We start from the raw sequence: 15,383 nt of genomic DNA on the forward strand, positions 1-15,383 counted from the left end.
CTCCAAATATTGGCTGACAGTTAAAGACTAGAGTTGAGCGACTTGTCCTTTTTTTGGATCGAGTCGGGTTTCGGTTTTGACAAAGTCGGGTGAAATCGGCCGATTATTGCGAAAAGTTGGGGATCGACCGAAACACGAAACCCAATGTGAGTCAATGGGGAATCAAAGTTGGCAGTGAGTGGAGGACAGGAAAACACCTACAGTACCCATTTTAATGTCAAAAACATCAATTCTTGTTACTTAAGCTTGTCAATTTTAATTTACCTTATAATAAGTTAGTCATTGAAAATTGGGGGTCATTTGGCTAAAGTTGTGGGGGGGTAGGGCTGGTTCAAGTTTTTCGTGGGCCCAGGAAACGCAGACTACGTCACGGCGGTGGAGCAGGGAGAGGTAAGTATTTAAACTTTGCATGTGCTGTGTCCTGAGCAAGCAGGGGAGGCCCACTCATTCGCATTGGCACTGGCACAGGGCCCCTCAAAGTACGGTGATTTTTTGACGGCGGGGGCGTCTCCCACCGGCACAGACACTTTTGCGTACTATTGGGGGCCCTGTGCCAGTGACGTCACCAACGAGTATGCCCCCCCACCTGATGAAGAAACCTGCACTTTTATATGCACCTTCCTCTTTGTCCCCGTGTAAGGTGGTATAGTATGCGGGAAAGGGAACCTGACTTTCAGCAGGGTCACATTCTGGCTGTGTAGAGTGCAAGGGGAATGTAGTTGTCTGGGTCAATGTACCAGCAGACTCATCTAGCAGTGGCTGGGCAATAGGAAGGATGAGGAGGAAACACAGATATAGGCCCAAATAATAAAGTAGGCTAAATGCAGTTCAAAATTGGTAACAGGAGTAAACAGGCGACACTGCTTTGTTCAGTGGAGAACAAGAAGCAGCAGCAGACACCATTAGTAGGCCCAGCCAAACAAGTAGGCCAAATGCAGTTTAACATCCGAAACAGGATGAAAATTGAAGCTCAGCTTTGTTCAGTGGAGGAGAAATCCAAGGAGAGGCAGACACCGTTAGTAGGCGTAACCAAACTAGTAGGCCAAATGCAGTGTAATATCCTAACCAAGATGAAAATTGAAGCTCAGCTTTGTTCAGTGCAGAAAGGCAAGGAGCGACAGACACTGTTAGTAGGCGTAACCAAACCAGTAGGCCAAATGCAGTGTAATATCCTAACAAGGATGAAAATTGAAGCTCAGCTTTGTACAGTTGAAGGAGACCAACAAGCAGCGGCAGACACCGTTGGTAGTCGTAACCAAACCAGTAGGCCAAATGCAGTGTAATATCCTAACCAGGATGAAAATTGAAGCTCAGCTTTGTTCAGTGGAGGAGAAAGGCAAGGAGCGGCAGACACCGTTAGTAGGCGTAACCAAACCAGTAGGCCAAATGCAGTGTAATATCCTAACCAGGATGAAAATTGAAGCTCAGCTTTGTTCAGTGGAGGAAAAAGGCAAGGAGCGGCAGACACCGTTAGTAGGCGTAACCAAACCAGTAGGCCAAATGCAGTGTAATATCCTAACCAGGATGAAAATTGAAGCTCAGCTTTGTACAGTTGAAGGAGAACAACAAGAAGCGGCAGACACCGTTGGTAGGCGTAACCAAACCAGTAGGCAAAATGCAGTGTAATATCCTAACCAGGATGAAAATTGAAGCTCAGCTTTGTTCAGTGGAGGAGAAAGGCAAGGAGCGGCAGACACCGTTAGTAGGCGTAAACAAACCAGTAGGCCAAATGCAGTGTAATATCCTAACCAGGATGTAAATTGAAGCTCAGCTTTGTTCAGTGGAGGAGAAAGGCAAGGAGTGGCAGACACCGTTAGTAGGCGTAACCAAACCAGTAGGTCAAATGCAGTGTAATATCCTAACCAGGATGAAAATTGAGGCTCAGCTTTGCACAGTTGAAGGAGAACAACAAGCAGCGGCAGAAACCGTTTGTAGGCATAAACAAACCAGTAGGCCAAATGCAGAATAATTTCTTAACCGGGATGAAAATTGAAGCTCAGCTTTGTACAGTTGAAGGAGAACAACAAGCAGTGGCAGACACCGTTAGTAGGCGTACCCAAACCAGTAGGCCAAATGCAGTGTAATATCCTAACCAGGATGAAAATTGAAGCTCAACTTTGTTCAGTGGAGGAGAAAGGCAAGGAGCGGCAGACACCGTTAGTAGGCATAACCAAACCAGTAGGCCGAATGCAGTGTAATATCCTAACCAGGATGAAAATTGAAGCTCAGCTTTGTACAGTTGAAGGAGAACAACAAGCTGCGGCAGAAACCATTAGTAGGCGTAACCAAACCAGTAGGCCAAATGCAGTATAATTTCCTAACCAGGATGAAAATTGAAGCTCAGCTTTGTACAGTTGAAGGAGAACAACAAGCAGCGGCAGACACCGTTAGTAGGCGTAAACAAACCAGTAGGCCAAATGCAGTGTAATATCCTAACCCGGATGAAAATTGAAGCTCAGCTTTGTTCAGTGTAGGAGAAAGGCAAGGAGCGGCAGACACTCTTAGTAGGCGTAATCAAACCAGTAGGCCAAATAAAGTGTAATATCCTAACCAGGATGAAAATTGAAGCTCAGCTTTGTTCAGTGGAGGAGAAAGGCAAGGAGCGGGAGACACCGTTAGTAGGCGTAACCAAACCAATAGGCCAAATGCAGTGTAATATCCTATCCAGGATGAAAATTGAAGCTCAGCTTTGTTCAGTGGAGGAGAAAGGCATGGAGCGGCAGACACCGTTAGTAGGCGTAACCAAACCAGTAGGCCAAATGCAGTGTAATATCCTAACCAAGATAAAAATTGAAGCTCAGCTTTGTTCAGTGGAGGAGAAAGGCAAGGAGCGGCAGACACCGTTAGTAGGCATAACCAAACCAGTAGGCCAAATGCAGTGTAATATCCTAACCAAAATGTAAATTGAAGCTCAGCTTTGTTCAGTGGAGGAGAAAGGCAACAAGCGGCAGAAACCGTTAGAAGGCGTAACCAAACCAGTAGGCCAAATGCAGTGTAATATCCTAACCAGGATGAAAATTGAAGCTCAGCTTTGTTCAGTGGAGGAGAAAGGCAAGGAGCGGCAGACACAGTTAGCAGGTGTAACCAAACCAGTAGGCCAAATGCAGTATAATTTCCTAACCAGGATGAAAATTGAAGCTCAGCTTTGTACAGTTGAAGGAGAACAACAAGCAGCGGCAGACACCGTTAGTAGGCGTAACCAAACCAGTAGGCCAAATGCAGTGTAATATCCTAACCAGGATGAAAATTGAAGCTCAGCTTTGTACAGTTGAAGGAGAACAACAAGCAGCGGCAGACACCGTTAGTGAGCGTAACCAAACCAGTAGGCCAAATGCAGTGTAATATCCTAACCAAGATGAAAATTGAAGCTCAGCTATGTACAGTTGAAGGAGAACAACAAGCAGCGGCAGACACCGTTAGTGAGCGTAACCAAACCAGTAGGCCATATGCAGTGTAATATCGCAACCAGGATGAAAATTGAAGCTCAGCTTTGTTCAGTGGAGGAGAAAGGCAAGGAGCGGCAGACACCGTTAGTAGGCGTAACCAAACCAGTAGGCCAAATGCAGTGTAATATCCTATCCAGGATGAAAATTGAATCTCAGCTTTGTTCAGTGGCGGAGAAAGGCAAGGAGCGGCAGACACCGTTAGTAGGCGTAACCAAACCAGTAGGCCAAATGCAGTGTAATATCCTAACCAGGATGAAAATTGAAGCTCAGCTTTGTACAGTTGAAGGAGAACAACAAGCAGCGGCAGAAACCGTTAGTAGGCGTAACCAAACCAGTAGGCCAAATGCAGTATAATTTCCTAACCAGGATGAAAATTGAAGCTCAGCTTTGTACAGCTGAAGGAGAACAACAAGCAGCGGCAGACACCGTTAGTGAGCGTAACCAAACCAGTAGGCCAAATGCAGTGTAATATCCTAAACAGGATGAAAATTGAAGTTCAGCTTTGTTCAGTGGAGGAGAAAGGCAATGAGCGGCAGACACCGTTAGTAGGCGTAACCAAACCAGTAGGCCAAATGCAGTGTAATATCCTATCCAGGATGAAAATTGAAGCTCAGCTTTGTTCAGTGGATGAGAAAGGCAAGGAGCGGCAGACACCGTTAGTAGGCGTAACCAAACCAGTAGGCCAAATGCAGTATAATTTCCTAACCAGATTGAAAATTGAAGCTCAGCTTTGTACAGTTGAAGGAGAACAACAAGCAGCGGCAGACACCGTTAGTAGGCGTAACCAAACCAGTAGGCCAAATGCAGTGTCATATCCTAACCAGGATGAAAATTGAAGCTCAGCTTTGTACAGTTGAAGGAGAACAACAAGCAGTGGCAGACACCGTTAGTAGGCATAACCAAACCAGTAGGCCAAATGCAGTGTAATATCCTAACCAAAATGTAAATTGAAGCTCAGCTTTGTTCAGTGGAGGAGAAAGGCAATGAGCGGCAGACACCGTTAGTAGGCGTAACCAAACCAGTAGGCCAAATGCAGTGTAATATCCTAACCAGGATGAAAATTAAAGCTCAGCTTTGTTCAGTGGAGGAGAAAGGCAAGGAGCGGCAGACACAGTTAGCAGGTGTAACCAAATCAGTAGGCCAAATGCAGTATAATTTCCTAACCAGGATGAAAATTGAAGCTCAGCTTTGTACAGTTGAAGGAGAACAACAAGCAGTGGCAGACACCGTTAGTAGGCGTAACCAAACCAGTAGGCCAAATGCAGTGTAATATCCTAACCAAGATGAAAATTGAAGCTCAGCTTTGTTCAGTGGAGGAGAAAGGCAAGGAGCAGCAGACACCGTTAGTAGGAATAACCAAACCAGTAGACCAAATGCAGTGTAATATCCTAACCAAAATTTAAATTGAAGCTCAGCTTTGTTCAGTGGAGGAGAAAGGCAACGAGCGGCAGACACCGTTAGTAGGCGTAACCAAACCAGTAGGCCAAATGCAGTGTAATATCCTAACCAGGATGAAAATTGAAGCTCAGCTTTGTTCAGTGGAGGAGAAAGGCAAGGAGCGGCAGACACCGTTAGTAGGCGTAACCAAACCAGTAGGCCAAATGCAGTGTAATATCCTATCCAGGATGAAAATTGAAGCTCAGCTTTGTTCAGTGGAGGAGAAAGGCAAGGATCGGCAGACACCGATAGTAGGCGTAACCAAACCAGTAGGCCAAATGCAGTGTAATATCCTAACCAGAAGGAAAATTGAAGCTCAGCTTTGTACAGTTGAAGGAGAACAATAAGCAGCGGCAGACACCGTTAGTAGGCGTAACCAAACCAGTAGGTCAAATGCAGTGTAATATCCTAACCAGGATGAAAATTGAAGCTCAGCTTTGTACAGTTGAAAGAGAACAACAAGCAGCGGCAGAAACCGTTAGTAGGCGTAACCAAACCAGTAGGCCAAATGCAGTATAATTTCCTAACCAGGATGAAAATTGAAGCTCAGCTTTGTACAGTTGAAGGAGAACAACAAGCAGCGGCAGACACCATTAGTAGGCGTAACCAAACCAGTAGGCCAAATGCAGTGTCATATCCTAACCAGGATGAAAATTGAAGCTCAGCTTTGTACAGTTGAAGGAGAACAACAAGCAGCGGCAGACACCGTTAGTAGGCGTAACCAAACCAGTAGGCCAAATGCAGTGTAATATCCTAACCAGGATGAAAATTAAAGCTCAGCTTTGTTCAGTGGAGGAGAAAGGCAAGGAGCGGCAGACACAGTTAGCAGGTGTAACCAAATCAGTAGGCCAAATGCAGTATAATTTCCTAACCAGGATGAAAATTGAAGCTCAGCTTTGTACAGTTGAAGGAGAACAACAAGCAGTGGCAGACACCGTTAGTAGGCGTAACCAAACCAGTAGGCCAAATGCAGTGTAATATCCTAACCAAGATGAAAATTGAAGCTCAGCTTTGTTCAGTGGAGGAGAAAGGCAAGGAGCAGCAGACACCGTTAGTAGGAATAACCAAACCAGTAGACCAAATGCAGTGTAATATCCTAACCAAAATTTAAATTGAAGCTCAGCTTTGTTCAGTGGAGGAGAAAGGCAACGAGCGGCAGACACCGTTAGTAGGCGTAACCAAACCAGTAGGCCAAATGCAGTGTAATATCCTAACCAGGATGAAAATTGAAGCTCAGCTTTGTTCAGTGGAGGAGAAAGGCAAGGAGCGGCAGACACAGTTAGTAGGCGTAACCAAACCAGTAGGCCAAATGCAGTGTAATATCCTATCCAGGATGAAAATTGAAGCTCAGCTTTGTTCAGTGGAGGAGAAAGGCAAGGATCGGCAGACACCGATAGTAGGCGTAACCAAACCAGTAGGCCAAATGCAGTGTAATATCCTAACCAGAAGGAAAATTGAAGCTCAGCTTTGTACAGTTGAAGGAGAACAATAAGCAGCGGCAGACACCGTTAGTAGGCGTAACCAAACCAGTAGGTCAAATGCAGTGTAATATCCTAACCAGGATGAAAATTGAAGCTCAGCTTTGTACAGTTGAAAGAGAACAACAAGCAGCGGCAGAAACCGTTAGTAGGCGTAACCAAACCAGTAGGCCAAATGCAGTATAATTTCCTAACCAGGATGAAAATTGAAGCTCAGCTTTGTACAGTTGAAGGAGAACAACAAGCAGCGGCAGACACCATTAGTAGGCGTAACCAAACCAGTAGGCCAAATGCAGTGTCATATCCTAACCAGGATGAAAATTGAAGCTCAGCTTTGTACAGTTGAAGGAGAACAACAAGCAGTGGCAGACACCGTTAGTAGGCATAACCAAACCAGTAGGCCAAATGCAGTGTAATATCCTAACCAAAATGTAAATTGAAGCTCAGCTTTGTTCAGTGGAGGAGAAAGGCAATGAGCGGCAGACACCGTTAGTAGGCGTAACCAAACCAGTAGGCCAAATGCAGTGTAATATCCTAACCAGGATGAAAATTGAAGCTCAGCTTTGTTCAGTGGAGGAGAAAGGCAAGGAGCGGCAGACACAGTTAGCAGGTGTAACCAAACCAGTAGGCCAAATGCAGTATAATTTCCTAACCAGGATGAAAATTGAAGCTCAGCTTTGTACAGTTGAAGGAAAACAACAAGCAGTGGCAGACACCGTTAGTAGGCGTAACCAAACCAGTAGGCCAAATGCAGTGTAATATCCTAACCAAGATGAAAATTGAAGCTCAGCTTTGTTCAGTGGAGGAGAAAGGCAAGGAGCGGCAGACACCGTTAGTAGGAATAACCAAACCAGTAGACCAAATGCAGTGTAATATCCTAACCAAAATGTAAATTGAAGCTCAGCTTTGTTCAGTGGAGGAGAAAGGCAACGAGCAGCAGACACCGTTAGTAGGCGTAACCAAGCCAGTAGGCCAAATGCAGTGTAATATCCTAACCAGGATGAAAATTGAAGCTCAGCTTTGTTCAGTGGAGGAGAAAGGCAAGGAGCGGCAGACACCGTTATTAGGCGTTACCAAACCAGTAGGCCAAATGCAGTGTAATATCCTATCCAGGATGAAAATTGAAGCTCAGCTTTGTTCAGTGGAGGAGAAAGGCAAGGATCGGCAGACACCGTTAGTAGGCGTAACCAAACCAGTAGGCCAAATGCAGTGTAATATCCTAACCAGAAGGAAAATTGAAGCTCAGCTTTGTACAGTTGAAGGAGAACAACAAGCAGCGGCAGACACCGTTAGTAGGCGTAACCAAACCAGTAGGTCAAATGCAGTGTAATATCCTAACCAGGATGAAAATTGAAGCTCAGCTTTGTACAGTTGAAAGAGAACAACAAGCAGCGGCAGAAACCGTTAGTAGGCGTAACCAAACCAGTAGGCCAAATGCAGTATAATTTCCTAACCAGGATGAAAATTGAAGCTCAGCTTTGTACAGTTGAAGGAGAACAACAAGCAGCGGCAGACACCATTAGTAGGCGTAACCAAACCAGTAGGCCAAATGCAGTGTAATATCCTAACCAGGATGAAAATTGAAGCTCAGCTTTGTACAGTTGAAGGAGAACAACAAGCAGCGGCACACACCGTTAGTGAGCGTAACCAAACCAGTAGGCCAAATGCAGTGTAATATCCTAACCAGGATGAAAATTGAAGCTCCGCTTTGTTCAGTGGAGGAGAAAGGCAAGGAGCGACAGACACCGTTAGTAGGCGTAACCAAACCAGTAGGCCAAATGCAGTGTAATATCCTATCCAGGATGAAAATTGAAGCTCAGCTTTGTTCAGTGGAGGAGAAAGGCATGGAGTGGCAGACACCGTTAGTAGGCGTAACCAAACCAGTAGGCCAAATGCAGTGTAATATCCTAACCAGGATGAAAATTGAAGCTCAGCTTTGTACAGTTGAAGGAGAACAAGCAGCGGCAGACACCATTAGTAGGCGTAACCAAACCAGTAGGCCAAATGCAGGATGAAAATTGAAGCTCAGCTTTGTTCAGTGGAGGAGAAAGGCAAGGAGCGGCAGAAACCGTTAGTAGGCGCAACCAAACCAGTAGGCCAAATGCAGTATAATTTCCTAACCAGGATGAAAATTGAAGCTCAGCTTTGTACAGTTGAAGGAGAACAGCAAGCAGCGGCAGACACCGTTAGTGAGCGTAACCAAACCAGTAGGCCAAATGCAGTGTAATATTCTAACCAGGATGAAAATTGAAGCTCAGCTTTGTTCAGTGGAGGAGAAAGGCAAGGAGCGGCAGACACCGTTAGTAGGCGTAACCAAACCAGTAGGCCAAATGCAGTGTAATATCCTATCCAGGATGAAAATTGAAGCTCAGCTTTGTTCAGTGGAGGAGAAAGGCAAGGATCGGCAGACACCGTTAGCAGGCGTAACCAAACCAGTAGGCCAAATGCAGTGTAATATCCTAACCAGGATGAAAATTGAAGCTCAGCTTTGTTCAGTGGAGGAGAAAGGCAAGGATCGGCAGACACCGTTAGTAGGCGTAACCAAACCAGTAGGCCAAATGCAGTGTAATATCCTATCCAGGATGAAAATTGAAGCTCACCTTTGTTCAGTGGAGGAGAAAGGCATGGAGTGGCAGACACCGTTAGTAGGCGTAACCAAACCAGTAGGCCAAATGCAGTGTAGTATCCTAACCAGGATGAAAATTGAAGCTCAGCTTTGTACAGTTGAAGGAGAATAAGCAGCGGCAGACACCATTAGTAGGCGTAACCAAACCAGTAGGCCAAATGCAGGATGAAAATTGAAGCTCATCTTTGTTCAGTGGAGGAGAAAGGCAAGTAGTGGCAGACACCGTTAGTAGGTGTAACCAAACCAGTAGGCCAAATAAAGTGTAATATCCTAACCAGGATGTAAATTGAAGCTCAGCTTTGTTCAGTGGAGGAGAAAGGCAAGGAGCGGCAGACACCGTTAGTAGGCGTAACCAAACCAGTAGGCCAAATGCAGTGTAATATCCTAACCAGGATGAAAATTGAAGCTCAGCTTTGTAGAGTTGAAGGAGAACAAAAAGCAGCGGCAGAAACCGTTAGTAGGCATAACCAAACCACTAGGCCAAATGCAGTATAATTTCCTAACCAGGATGAAAATTGAAGCTCAGCTTTGTACAGTTGAAGGAGAACAACAAGCAGCGGCAGACACCGTTAGTAGGCGTAACCAAACCAGTACGCCAAATGCAGTGTAATATCCTAACCAGGATGAAAATTGAAGCTCAGCTTTGTTCAGTGGAGGAGAAAGGCAAGGAGCGGCAGACACTATTAGTAGGCGTAACCAAACCAGTAGGCCAAATAAAGTGTAATATCCTAACCAGGATGAAAATTGAAGCTCAGCTTTGTTCAGTGGAGGAGAAAGGCAAGGAGCGACAGACACAGCAGGCGTAACCAAACCAGTAGGCCAAATGCAGTATAATTTCCTAACCAGGATGAAAATTGAAGGTCAGCTTTATACAGTTGAAGGAGAACAACAAGCAGCGGCAGACACCGTTAGTAGGCCTAACCAAACCAGTAGGCCAAATGCAGTGTAATATCCTAACCAGGATGAAAATTGAAGCTCAGCTTCGTACAGTTGAAGGAGAACAAGCAGCGGCAGACACCATTAGTAAGCGTAACCAAACCAGTAGGCCAAATGCAGTGTAATATCATAACCAGGATGAAAATTGAAGCTCAGCTTTGTTCAGTGGAGGAGAAAGGCAAGGAGAGGCAGACACCGTTAGTAGGCGTAACCAAAGCAGTAGGCCAAATGCAGTGTAATATCCTATCCAGGATGAAAATTGAAGCTCAGCCTTGTACAGTTGAAGGAGAACAACAAGCAGCGGCACACACCGTTAGTGAGCGTAACCAAACCAGTAGGCCAAATGCAGTGTAATATCCTAACCAGGATGAAAATTGAAGCTCAGCTTTGTTCAGTGGAGGAGAAAGGCAAGGAGCGGCAGACACCGTTAGTAGGCGTAACCAAACCAATAGGCCAAATGCAGTGTAATATCCTATCCAGGATGAAAATTGAAGCTCAGCTTTGTTCAGTGGAGGAGAAAGGCATGGAGTGGCAGACACCGTTAGTAGGCGTAACCAAACCAGTAGGCCAAGTGCAGTGTAATATCCTAACCAGGATGAAAATTGAAGCTCAGCTTTGTACAGTTGAAGGAGAACAAGCAGCGGCAGACACCATTAGTAGGCGTAACCAAACCAGTAGGCCAAATGCAGGATGAAAATTGAAGCTCAGCTTTGTTCAGTGGAGGAGAAAGGCAAGGAGCGGCAGACACTGTTAGTAGGCGTAACCAAACCAGTAGGCCAAATAAAGTGTAATATCCTAACCAGGATGTAAATTGAAGCTCAGCTTTGTTCAGTGGAGGAGAAAGGCAAGGAGCGGCAGACACCGTTAGTAGGCGTAACCAAACCAGTAGGCCAAATGCAGTGTAGTATCCTAACCAGGATGAAAATTGAGGCTCAGCTTTGTACAGTTGAAGGAGAACAAGCAGCGGCAGACACCATTAGTAGGCGTAACCAAACCAGTAGGCCAAATGCAGGATGAAAATTGAAGCTCAGCTTTGTTCAGTGGAGGAGAAAGGCAAGTAGTGGCAGACACTGTTAGTAGGCGTAACCAAACCAGTAGGCCAAATAAAGTGTAATATCCTAACCAAAATTTAAATTGAAGCTCAGCTTTGTTCAGTGGAGGAGAAAGGCATGGAGTGGCAGACACCGTTAGTAGGCGTAACCAAACCAGTAGGCCAAATGCAGTGTAGTATCCTAACCAGGATGAAAATTGAGGCTCAGCTTTGTACAGTTGAAGGAGAACAAGCAGCGGCAGACACCATTAGTAGGCGTAACCAAACCAGTAGGCCAAATGCAGGATGAAAATTGAAGCTCAGCTTTGTTCAGTGGAGGAGAAAGGCAAGTAGTGGCAGACACTGTTAGTAGGTGTAACCAAACCAGTAGGCCAAATAAAGTGTAATATCCTAACCAGGATGTAAATTGAAGCTCAGCTTTGTTCAGTGGAGGAGAAAGGCAAGGAGCGGCAGACACCGTTAGTAGGCGTAACCAAACCAGTAGGCCAAATGCAGTGTAATATCCTAACCAGGATGAAAATTGAAGCTCAGCTTTGTAGAGTTGAAGGAGAACAAAAAGCAGCGGCAGAAACCGTTAGTAGGCGTAACCAAACCAGTAGGCCAAATGCAGTATAATTTCCTAACCAGGATGAAAATTGAAGCTCAGCTTTGTACAGTTGAAGGAGAACAACAAGCAGCGGCAGACACCGTTAGTAGGCGTAACCAAACCAGTACGCCAAATGCAGTGTAATATCCTAACCAGGATGAAAATTGAAGCTCAGCTTTGTTCAGTGGAGGAGAAAGGCAAGGAGCGGCAGACACTATTAGTAGGCGTAACCAAACCAGTAGGCCAAATAAAGTGTAATATCCTAACCAGGATGAAAATTGAAGCTCAGCTTTGTTCAGTGGAGGAGAAAGGCAAGGAGCGGCAGACACAGCAGGCGTAACCAAACCAGTAGGCCAAATGCAGTATAATTTCCTAACCAGGATGAAAATTGAAGGTCAGCTTTATACAGTTGAAGGAGAACAACAAGCAGCGGCACACACCGTTAGTGAGCGTAACCAAAGCAGTAGGCCAAATGCAGTGTAATATCCTATCCAGGATGAAAATTGAAGCTCAGCCTTGTACAGTTGAAGGAGAACAACAAGCAGCGGCACACACCGTTAGTGAGCGTAACCAAACCAGTAGGCCAAATGCAGTGTAATATCCTAACCAGGATGAAAATTGAAGCTCAGCTTTGTTCAGTGGAGGAGAAAGGCAAGGAGCGGCAGACACCGTTAGTAGGCGTAACCAAACCAATAGGCCAAATGCAGTGTAATATCCTATCCAGGATGAAAATTGAAGCTCAGCTTTGTTCAGTGGAGGAGAAAGGCATGGAGTGGCAGACACCGTTAGTAGGCGTAACCAAACCAGTAGGCCAAGTGCAGTGTAATATCCTAACCAGGATGAAAATTGAAGCTCAGCTTTGTACAGTTGAAGGAGAACAAGCAGCGGCAGACACCATTAGTAGGCGTAACCAAACCAGTAGGCCAAATGCAGGATGAAAATTGAAGCTCAGCTTTGTTCAGTGGAGGAGAAAGGCAAGGAGCGGCAGACACTGTTAGTAGGCGTAACCAAACCAGTAGGCCAAATAAAGTGTAATATCCTAACCAGGATGTAAATTGAAGCTCAGCTTTGTTCAGTGGAGGAGAAAGGCAAGGAGCGGCAGACACCGTTAGTAGGCGTAACCAAACCAGTAGGCCAAATGCAGTGTAGTATCCTAACCAGGATGAAAATTGAGGCTCAGCTTTGTACAGTTGAAGGAGAACAAGCAGCGGCAGACACCATTAGTAGGCGTAACCAAACCAGTAGGCCAAATGCAGGATGAAAATTGAAGCTCAGCTTTGTTCAGTGGAGGAGAAAGGCAAGTAGTGGCAGACACTGTTAGTAGGCGTAACCAAACCAGTAGGCCAAATAAAGTGTAATATCCTAACCAAAATTTAAATTGAAGCTCAGCTTTGTTCAGTGGAGGAGAAAGGCATGGAGTGGCAGACACCGTTAGTAGGCGTAACCAAACCAGTAGGCCAAATGCAGTGTAGTATCCTAACCAGGATGAAAATTGAGGCTCAGCTTTGTACAGTTGAAGGAGAACAAGCAGCGGCAGACACCATTAGTAGGCGTAACCAAACCAGTAGGCCAAATGCAGGATGAAAATTGAAGCTCAGCTTTGTTCAGTGGAGGAGAAAGGCAAGTAGTGGCAGACACTGTTAGTAGGTGTAACCAAACCAGTAGGCCAAATAAAGTGTAATATCCTAACCAGGATGTAAATTGAAGCTCAGCTTTGTTCAGTGGAGGAGAAAGGCAAGGAGCGGCAGACACCGTTAGTAGGCGTAACCAAACCAGTAGGCCAAATGCAGTGTAATATCCTAACCAGGATGAAAATTGAAGCTCAGCTTTGTAGAGTTGAAGGAGAACAAAAAGCAGCGGCAGAAACCGTTAGTAGGCGTAACCAAACCAGTAGGCCAAATGCAGTATAATTTCCTAACCAGGATGAAAATTGAAGCTCAGCTTTGTACAGTTGAAGGAGAACAACAAGCAGCGGCAGACACCGTTAGTAGGCGTAACCAAACCAGTACGCCAAATGCAGTGTAATATCCTAACCAGGATGAAAATTGAAGCTCAGCTTTGTTCAGTGGAGGAGAAAGGCAAGGAGCGGCAGACACTATTAGTAGGCGTAACCAAACCAGTAGGCCAAATAAAGTGTAATATCCTAACCAGGATGAAAATTGAAGCTCAGCTTTGTTCAGTGGAGGAGAAAGGCAAGGAGCGGCAGACACAGCAGGCGTAACCAAACCAGTAGGCCAAATGCAGTATAATTTCCTAACCAGGATGAAAATTGAAGGTCAGCTTTATACAGTTGAAGGAGAACAACAAGCAGCGGCAGACACCGTTAGTAGGCCTAACCAAACCAGTAGGCCAAATGCAGTGTAATATCCTAACCAGGATGAAAATTGAAGCTCAGCTTCGTACAGTTGAAGGAGAACAAGCAGCGGCAGACACCATTAGTAAGCGTAACCAAACCAGTAGGCCAAATGCAGTGTAATATCATAACCAGGATGAAAATTGAAGCTTAGCTTTGTTCAGTGGAGGAGAAAGGCAAGGAGAGGCAGACACCGTTAGTAGGCGTAACCAAAGCAGTAGGCCAAATGCAGTGTAATATCCTATCCAGGATGAAAATTGAAGCTCAGCCTTGTACAGTTGAAGGAGAACAACAAGCAGCGGCACACACCGTTAGTGAGCGTAACCAAACCAGTAGGCCAAATGCAGTGTAATATCCTAACCAGGATGAAAATTGAAGCTCAGCTTTGTTCAGTGGAGGAGAAAGGCAAGGAGCGGCAGACACCGTTAGTAGGCGTAACCAAACCAATAGGCCAAATGCAGTGTAATATCCTATCCAGGATGAAAATTGAAGCTCAGCTTTGTTCAGTGGAGGAGAAAGGCATGGAGTGGCAGACACCGTTAGTAGGCGTAACCAAACCAGTAGGCCAAGTGCAGTGTAATATCCTAACCAGGATGAAAATTGAAGCTCAGCTTTGTACAGTTGAAGGAGAACAAGCAGCGGCAGACACCATTAGTAGGCGTAACCAAACCAGTAGGCCAAATGCAGGATGAAAATTGAAGCTCAGCTTTGTTCAGTGGAGGAGAAAGGCAAGGAGCGGCAGACACTGTTAGTAGGCGTAACCAAACCAGTAGGCCAAATAAAGTGTAATATCCTAACCAGGATGTAAATTGAAGCTCAGCTTTGTTCAGTGGAGGAGAAAGGCAAGGAGCGGCAGACACCGTTAGTAGGCGTAACCAAACCAGTAGGCCAAATGCAGTGTAGTATCCTAACCAGGATGAAAATTGAGGCTCAGCTTTGTACAGTTGAAGGAGAACAAGCAGCGGCAGACACCATTAGTAGGCGTAACCAAACCAGTAGGCCAAATGCAGGATGAAAATTGAAGCTCAGCTTTGTTCAGTGGAGGAGAAAGGCAAGTAGTGGCAGACACTGTTAGTAGGCGTAACCAAACCAGTAGGCCAAATAAAGTGTAATATCCTAACCAAAATTTAAATTGAAGCTCAGCTTTGTTCAGTGGAGGAGAAAGGCATGGAGTGGCAGACACCGTTAGTAGGCGTAACCAAACCAGTAGGCCAAATGCAGTGTAGTATCCTAACCAGGATGAAAATTGAGGCTCAGCTTTGTACAGTTGAAGGAGAACAAGCAGCGGCAGACACCATTAGTAGGCGTAACCAAACCAGTAGGCCAAATGCAGGATGAAAATTGAAGCTCAGCTTTGTTCAGTGGAGGAGAAAGGCAAGTAGTGGCAGACACTGTTAGTAGGTGTAACCAAACCAGTAGGCCAAATAAAGTGTAATATCCTAACCAGGATGTAAATTGAAGCTCAGCTTT

The sequence above is a fragment of the Ranitomeya imitator genome, chromosome 5 (assembly GCF_032444005.1).
Source record: "Ranitomeya imitator isolate aRanImi1 chromosome 5, aRanImi1.pri, whole genome shotgun sequence".
Lineage (NCBI taxonomy): Eukaryota > Metazoa > Chordata > Amphibia > Anura > Dendrobatidae > Ranitomeya > Ranitomeya imitator.